This window comes from Mycetomoellerius zeteki, unplaced genomic scaffold, assembly GCF_001594055.1.
Source record: "Mycetomoellerius zeteki isolate Tzet28-1 unplaced genomic scaffold, Tzet1.0 scaffold50, whole genome shotgun sequence".
NCBI classification, from domain to species: domain Eukaryota; kingdom Metazoa; phylum Arthropoda; class Insecta; order Hymenoptera; family Formicidae; genus Mycetomoellerius; species Mycetomoellerius zeteki.
Genome location: NW_017257501.1, coordinates 131,867 through 141,603, shown reverse-complemented (window position 1 = coordinate 141,603; position 9,737 = coordinate 131,867). Strand labels below are relative to the sequence as shown.

Sequence of the window (9,737 nt, the reverse complement as noted above, 5' to 3'; positions counted from 1 at the left end):
ACACACACACACACACACACAGATGCAATTCATAACTGCAAGACCGAGAAAAAGGATCAATCCAAATTCTATTATGATGGTGACAACCATTTTTTATTCTGTTAACCTTATGACATTGTAATGAATTTTATTGCGTTGACTCAATCTTTTATATATTATATATTTTATATATTACTTCTATTTATATCATATTCAGTATATTTGTTAGTTATTTACAATGACTCGGACTTCTTAACTTTGTATTTAATTGTTTTCTTGAAATAATTTAAATAAAATATCTATTTATATAAATGTAATTAAAAATGATTTATTAAACTTAATTCACAATTGAAAAGAACAAGCAATAAGAACAGAAAATAACAGATTTCAATCATATATTCTGATATACACGGTTTTTGATAGATTAAAATCTGTTATTCCCTATTGCTATTGCTTATACTTTTCAATTATGTCTCAGACTTTACAGTTAAAACTAACCTCGTTTATATTTTGTTAATTTTAAATTGACATATTAAATTCGTATTATTAATTATTAACAAAATCTATTATTTCGCACACTTAACATATTATTATACTATTATACTATATATTAGCGTGCTAACATCGTTGTAAGCGCGTTCTGAATACGGGCCTATTTCTATAATTTATATAATACAGTTTATGCCGTACTGTAACAGTTATAGAGACAAGTTTTAGCTATTATATATGTAATATTATTTTAATTTGATTTCAACATGAAGAATGAAATAAAGACTTTTTATATTAAGCACATAAATTTTGAAAATAAGTCACATTATGAACAATAATGTAATTAAATGTTATCGAATAACATTAACAATATTATATTTATATTTATGTTCAATAATTTGTTATGAAGTGTTCAACAAATATATTGTGCTCATTAAATATTGTGCAATCGTTTATTTAACAATTTTATATAAAAATTATGGTAAAGATTATTTTATGTGGTACATTAATATTTGCTTTATTATAATAAAGAAACATTTTTACAGATAAAATAAATCGAAGATTGCAGCATGAATCTCTCAAAATTGTTATTACTTGTACTAATGTTAAACTACGCGAAATCTCTTTATATTAATCAATATTTTGATAGTAGCTTGCAATTTTACGGACTTCAGTTACCGAGTTACATGAAAGCAGATCACTATGAGATTACATTAGAACAACAGGATGAGGAAAGTAACAAACAATTCTTCCGCGGTATTTGCGTTATTTTCGTCAGACTGCTTTTTTCAACGCGTAGAATATATTTACATGCACAAATACCACATATAGAGTTAGATACAATCGTTGTAAATAAAGAAAATTCAACATATTATGGAATTATACCGGCTACCGTTACATATTACAATGCAAATTATATGTATGGTTTCATTTTCGAAAAAGATTTAACACAGGGACATTATGCGTTGAACATATCATTCGTTACTTTTCTGGATAATAATAAAGAAAACTTCTTCGAGATGCGCTACAAAAATATAGAAGGAGAAAATGAGTAAGTAAATGTTAATATGTGTGTGTGCAAGGTAATTCATAAATTTTGAATTAAAAGTATAAAATGTATAAAATTATTTTGAATTAAAAGTATAAAATGAAGAATCCGTTAGAAAAATATTTTCAACATCTTTTATTCAAAATAGGATCCATTATAATCATCCATTATAATCAATTTCACATCGTTGCATCACTATTAAAGCGAATTCTATTTTATAACCTTCGTAGTCCTACATTAATTGATATAGCAGTCATAAGCTTAAATTTCTTGAATCAAATTTTTTATTTTTTAGTTGTAATTTCAATGTTGGAAACAAGATATATATATATATAATTCATAAAAGTTACTGTGACCGTCTGACTGAAGATGATTGTTGTGTATTGATTGTAAAGGATACTATTTTAAACAAAATAAATTTTTTCAACGTCTTTTTTACTTTATGATTTTTATTTCAAAATTATTTATGGATCGCATGTTACGTTATAACATATAATATAATATACAATATAACATAATAATTGATTATTATAACCATTTTAAAAGCCATTTCCATATTAACATTAAAAATAATCTGTTATTATTACTCATTACTGAGTTGAAAAAGTAACTAGCAATTATTATTAATTGCCAATTCTAGAAGTAAATCGTTATTGTTACTTAGAAAACGACTCGTTACTTTGTAATACCAAAACAATACCAACAACATTAATAAAACCAAAATTGAGTATTTGTGAATATCATTGAAATTTGACAGGTGGATGCTTGCGACACAATTTCATCCAGTTGGTGCTCGACAAGTATTTCCATGTTTGGATGACCCATCGTTTAAAGCAACTTTTAACATTTCTATAAAGCATTTTAGTCATTATACGGCACTGTCGAATATGCCAGCACGAAATACAATTAGAGTTAGTCAAACCATGACATGGACACACTTTAGTAAAACTCCCGTAATGTCCACTTATCTCGTGGCAATTATGCTGGCCGAATTTCCTAACACTTCTGTCAAAGAAATAAACTTTAGATATCATACACTACAATCGAAACTCAATACAAAATTCGCACAAAGAATTATTGAGAATATAACTTTATATTTCGAATCTGAATGGCTGTGTTTCCAAAAGCTTCCAAAAGTGGACCATGTTGCAATACCAAATTTCCTACGCGATGGCGTGGAGTATTGGGGACTTATTTTTTATAGGTAATTAATATAATTAAAAAGAAAAATATTAAACATTAAGGTATTGCATCCAAAATTATTAATATTATTAATATTAATGCTATTAATTATTTGCTTAATTATAGAATACAAAAGTACGTATACTTTTTTTATTTATTAACTTCAGGAGACTATAGTACTTAATGCAAAAAGTATTAGGATTGGGAAAGTTACTTTACAAGTTACTTATAAGTTAGTCTTTAGATTATTAATAAGTTAATCTTTAGATTATTTCATATGTGTTTGTTATAGAAATTAAGTACAAAGGTAATATGAAATTGAAGCAAATAATAAAATATAAATACGATATAAAAAAATATTCAAACTTATTTTACTGACTTTCTATAATAAAAAGTAATTTATAAGTAATTTGTCAAATAACTTTTCCCCGTGTAATACATCATAATCTTATAATCAATTTTTGACAGAGAATTTATACATAACATTGCACATTCTACGTTGACAAAATAAACACGCTCATACACAATTTATTATATTTATAAAATATTTTATTAATCCTTCATGCTTTACATTAAAAATATCTCTTATTAATAAAAAAGCGAAAATTTTATATTGTAAGGTAACTCCGGTAAAAACGCCGCATTTACGCCGCAGAAGTCAAAAAAAATGTAAGGAGTGGGGATAATTTTCCCGCGACTATTCTGTTTATTTTACTTACATGCCTTTATATTGTTATTAGTATTGTGTTATTTCAGCTTTTTTACTGTTAATATTAATGAAATTATTGTGAGTTGAATCGATTTGTCACTGTAATAAGTAGCGCCATCATAAGTTATAATCTATATAAAATGATTACTGTAGGGCGTGTAAAAGACTTAGTGGTATTTCGTGATACATACGTGTAGAGGAATAGTAAAGCATGTTTTATAGCAAAATACAAGTGCTTTGCTTTCGTATTCCTTGTTTAGTTTGCTGTCTTGTATATCCCACCTGTTTGGGATATACGGCATTTTTAGCGGATGGGATTTATGCCCATGCAGATTGAATTCAGTGCACTAAATGCAATAAATACATTACATGACATATGTACCTCATGTCATAACACTTGTAATATATGTAGGAAGATTGTAATTATTATTTATTACTTCATATACATATTTATCATTCTTAATAAAACTTTATAAACGCATTTTATAAGTTATTATATCATTTTATGTCTTATTTATAAGCATTATTTGTAAATTTTTCATGAGCGCCGTACATACCCCCTCTCCCCCTATCAGTAGCCATATATCCCACCCCTATAGGATGGTAAAAATGCAAGGGTTTCAAAAATTTCTTAATACGAAAAATAAATATATATTTCGGATTTCTAATATTTTTTTCATAGTAGTAGACAGTACAAAGTTTTTACTGATGTAGTTCATTTATTTTAAACATAGTAAATAATACTTAATAAATTAAGTTTTTGATAGGTGTGGCGTATATACCGGAGTTACCCTATATTTTATATTTTAGGCTTCATCAATTATAGAGGGTTAAAATATATAATAATAGTAAAAAGTATTGCCAATATAGAGAGCATAAAAAAGATCGGGGTAAAATATTTTATAAATATCACAAAATTTGTATAAGCATGTTTTCTTTTTCAATGTAGAAAATACATATTTAAAATAGAACACAAACTAAAAAAAAAAAATTTATTAAAAATATTAACTTTTAGAATATTTTAATTTAATACGTTTTATACGTAGCAGAGTTAGAAGACTGTAGTAAAGACTTTAAAGGAGATACATGCTTTTGTTTTAAAAGATGAGACAGAATATGTATGAAAACGTAATTTTATTTTTGATGTAGATTGATTTATGATTTATTTTTGATATAATTGAAGTGCAGATTTTTAAGTAAAAGGAATTACATTTTATATCATTTAGATAATTAACTTACACTCTCTTGCTTTCAAATTTTTTCATTTACATAATGATTTTTAATATATGTTAAAAATATAAGTTGCTTGTTTAAATTGTTTGGTTTTTGTATTGTAAAATAATTGTTATGTCAGAAACATAATCTGTTTCAATTATGGAGCAAATAATATTATTATGATAAAAATAAAAAAAATGATATTATATTTATAAATGGTTTTTAGGGAAGCAGCTATTACCTATAATGAAAAATTAGAGTCTGTTGGACGCAAAGTAGACGTGGCGCGGCTAATAGCACAGAAAATAGCATATCAATGGTATAGTAATCTTGTTAGCCCTGTTTGGTGGTCTGACGCATGGTTATATGAAGGTCTCACTACGTTACTCGCAACAGATGCTATTAATGAGGTTGGTTTTCTTAAATTACTTTTAATGCTGTATGTCGCTTATAAAGATGTGCAGAATGACTAAAAGAAAATGCATTTTAAGAAACTTGCTTCTAATATCGTAGATAACAAAAATTGATATGATATGTATAATTAATATTAATTTGATATGTATAATTAACAATGCGCATATAAAAAATTTTTAAATTTTTTAAAATTGTGTTTATCCCTCAAAAGTACTGATTGTTTTTCTTTCTCAAATGTATAAGTTTAACGAAACGTAGCAATTATATAACTATTAACAGCTATAAGGTACAATGCTAATAATTATACTATATTAATAATGCAAATATCACTTACTATTGTATATTCATCAATCAATTAATCATACAAAAGTATGATTTATTTTTAGATATATCCAGAGTTCCGTATATGGGATTTATTTGTAGTACAAATTCATCAAGAATCTCTTCGTTTAGATTCCGTTATAAAGCCTCTTAAATTACAAGTCAAAACTCCTTCTGAAATCAAGTCGCTTTTCTCTTTTGCACATTATTTGAAAGGTAGGAGACTTCGAAAAATTAATTTAATATTTTTGTCCATAAATCGCAATATGTGTAAATAATAACAGCAGCTGTAAAAAATTAAATACCCATCATTTAGACTTTGATTTAGTTATATATGAAAGCAAAAAGAAATAATAAAAGAAATAGTAAGAGAGTCAAAAATTTACCTTTTTCCCCTAAAATTGATAATTTAATATAAGAGAATCAGCTTCATGGTGACCTTGGCCTTGACAAATGTTGACCACGAATGTTCTTCAGAAGGTTTTAGCCGTTATTCGTTAAAAAATTATTAACAAAAAAGGAATTTGAAAAGTTTCTGAAATATATTATATAGAACAATGTATGCGTGGACACAGTAAGTTCTATCCTTCTCCCCCCTTCTATGGAACTATCCTATTAGCAAAAACTGTACAAATAGATTTGAGTTGAACCTCACTTCGCGGAAAGTTGTACGTAGTGATGAGCATAATCGATTTTTTTAAATCAATTATATTAAATAGATGTGACTGTAAATCAATTGTGCTTTTCGACCATAGTGCAATCAAGGTGTAGGTAATTTTGTTCGTCACTCTTGTCAATCCTCAAGACAAAAAAATAACAAATTAATCGTTTGAAAATCGATTATTAATCCATTATGTCCATCTCTAGTTGTAAACCTAACCTGTGGAACCTCGCTTTGTATGTGTCAACAACAATAAAAAAGAGAAAAAATTGTTACAGCTATAAACAAGAGAAAAAATAGTCAAACTCACAGAATTTGATATATCGAATTTTGTAATTTTGACCATTTTTTTATTGTATTTGCCACGATTAAACTGATCAGTATTTACATTAAATTGTTGCTTTGTGAATTTATATCATTTATATCGTGTGCATATACGTCTCTATTTCATACTTACAATTAATGATATATATATTTATATTTACTTATAATATCTGTAATAACTTTTACATAGTTTTATCAAAAATAAAAAGTAACGTAAAGACTTAAAAATATGCACTTGAAAACTAATCCAGCCCGTGAAAAACAGTGATGCAGTAGATAATATAATTTAAAAGAATAAGTGCGTACTCTTAAGCGATCTTACTCTACATTTTACACGAAGCAAAATCTATCCCGTACCATCCACTGTTTAACGAGGTTTGCATCTGTATAACTTGTACAAGAACTCGAGTTTGAGCAATGAAGTACTTCTTAAGCTATTCCTTATTTTAAACTAAAAATTTGTCAAGTATCAATTTGATATAAACATTTATTTTTACAAGAGATTAATTTTATTAACAAAGAAGGACTCCATATATATATATATACATATAATATATATTCGGAAATTTAAGAAATTATAAAAATCTGGCAATACGGATATTTTATACATGTATGTACATGTGACAAGAATTTTTTTGCTGCCCGAATTCACCCTATAAAGAAATAAAATTAATTCTTAAAATGTCTATCATATACACTGTCACCTTTGTTGGTTAATAACTTTTTAACGAATATCAAGCGACAGCTGAAATCTTCTCAAAATCACTCAGGATTATGACTTTGACAACATATGTCAAGATCAAATTCATTATTAGGGAGCTGAACGTTCTCCTATATTAAATAATTACTGATTGAGCATCGAAATTATTAGAATTTAATTTAATTCGCGAAATTACTACAGTGGTTTAATTGTGTTTAGTCCGGAAATATTTCGGTGCACAGTTCGTTAGACTACAATTGTGGTATGTATGTCAAGTACATATATATTATATTTAGTGATTCAAGATTGAATTATTTAAGCATTTTAAGATCTAGCTTTGACCGGTATAGGACTCTAATTTATCGATTGTGTTTCTCACATATACGGTCTAAAAATATATTATTAAATAATTACCTTTTTCATTACGTGTACTGCCATAGGACCTGCTCTATTACGTATGTTACGACGTACAGTTTCCAATGAATTGTTTCATAAAGCTATGAGAGACTTTCTAAATATACAGTAAGTATTGTAATCAACAGATAAGGATTAAAAAATCAAACGTAATAAATATAAGAAATAATATTCGTAAATAAATAGGTAAATCGTAAAGTATTTTCTTTATTATTTCTTCGTTCATGTTATTTTTCATTTATGTTTAAATGGTTTAATTCGGTATAATACTTCTTTTCTTTATCAATCGATTTTTTCAATTTTTATTCTTTCGTGTTTGTTTCGAAGACAATTCTCAAATAAATTTTTTCTTTCTTATTATGCTTATTTTATTTGAAATTACAAACTTGTTTTTGTTAACAAAATTTGTCCTTTCTTTTCATTTTTTTTTTAAATACCTTTTGATCAAGGTCGGAAAAGTTATTTTGTAAAAATAATTACAGTTATGGTATTTTTTATTTCAAAAAGTAATTACTTACCATTACAAATTACCGACTCTAAAAAGTAATGAATTACGTTATTCAAAGTGTAACTTTTCAATTACTTTTCTGTTATCATTACAAAACAAAATATAAGTAACATTTTAATACTATTAAAACCAATGAAGAAAGAGATTAATCTACGTTTTTATAAGTATGTTATACTTCTTAAACAATTTTATTGGTAAATGTTTACCTTTACACAGCCCGCCCCAAATAACTTCTCACTAACCTCGATGTTGACCTTGACCTTCAAGGAGGTCAAGGTCATTGATTTTTTCCATCGCTCGTCATTGAGAGGTCAGTGAGAAGTCATTCGGGGCGGGCTGTGTAAAGGTGTAAAACATTTACCTTTTTCTTATATGTTACTGCCTTATAATATTCGTTTGATTTATGGACCATCTACAATGGAAGTAATAAGCAATAAGCTGTAAGAAATTGACATCATAATCGATTATACTCCTTATATTCGATTGTGATTGATTAATATTTGCGGTTTGTTCATAACTTATTACACCATATTACTTTCATTGTAAACAGCCCTTTAATGGTACTTAAAAAAGGAGATAGAGAGACATACCAAACACATATAATTATATTAGTGAAGTATAAGATAGAGGTTTGGAAGCAAACTAGTTATTTGTAACTGTAAAATGTAAAAAAAGAAAGAAAAAAGTGTACATAAGACTCTCACTTATTAAAAAACACAATATAAACTAATTGGACTAATAAGAGTCAACGCGAGCAGAGGTGCGTAATTGTCTCTAACAAGAATTCGAATAAAGATGATTCCAACACATCACATGGATTGACATGTTTACTTTGTTGAAAAATTATTACGCACCTCCGCTCGCGTTGACTCTTATTAGCCCAATTAGTTTATATTGTGTTTTTTAATAAGTGAGAGCTTACGTACACTTTTTTTCTTTCTTTTTTTACAATTTTATAGTTACAAATAAGTAGTTTGCTTCCAAACCTCTATCTTATACTTTACTAATGTATATGTGTTTGGTATGTCTCTCTACCTCCTTTTTTAAGTATCATTCCTAACATTATTTTCTGCCTAAACAATTGTTTTCATTTTTTTCATTTTTTATTTTTTATTTTTTATCTTCTTTTTTCTTCCTTTTACGCATTTAATTTCTGCCTGATGTAATTTTATATTTTTTTACTTACAAAAAGAAGACTCGTTACCAATTTTAATCTCCTTCAGTATGATTAATCTATATCGAAAATAAGTTATGTTGTATTTTGTTGAACGGATCTTGTAAATAGTATTTCTTTAATATACGAAAGAAATCTGCACTAATTACATGTAAAACTTATGTCTATAATATAATTTGTTTAGCCTTCCATATAAGCTACAATATTATATGAAAACTAACTCATTTCATTGGGACTTAATTTTCAATATTTCAGTGCTAAATTTCTTCATACAATAAAAAGTACTACATTTACAAAACCTTTTCAACAAAAAGTTTGAACACGAAAACACCAAAAACATAAAGCACGAACTACGCCGTTCGTATCTAAACAGTATATTATCAAATGTGGTCAACAAAAACGAGAAGGAACGATACGGTCTTCTCCTTCTCTTTTCACATTGTGGTGGGTTGAATAGAAAGAGATGAAAGGAATCGGGATAAATTCATTATATTCTATTCTTATTATTCGTTTCTTATATTTTCTCTTAATTGCTATATAATATAATATAATATAATTATTATGTTTCTTTCTCTCTCTCTCTCTCTCTCTCTCTCTCT

The 9,737-nt window shown here is 26.8% G+C and overlaps 1 pseudogene; it reads left to right on the top strand.

Moving 5' to 3' along the window:
- The first annotated feature begins 2,277 nt into the window (after window positions 1-2,277).
- LOC108727504 (thyrotropin-releasing hormone-degrading ectoenzyme-like) overlaps window positions 2,278-9,737 on the top strand; it is a 15,732-nt pseudogene continuing 8,272 nt past the window's right edge.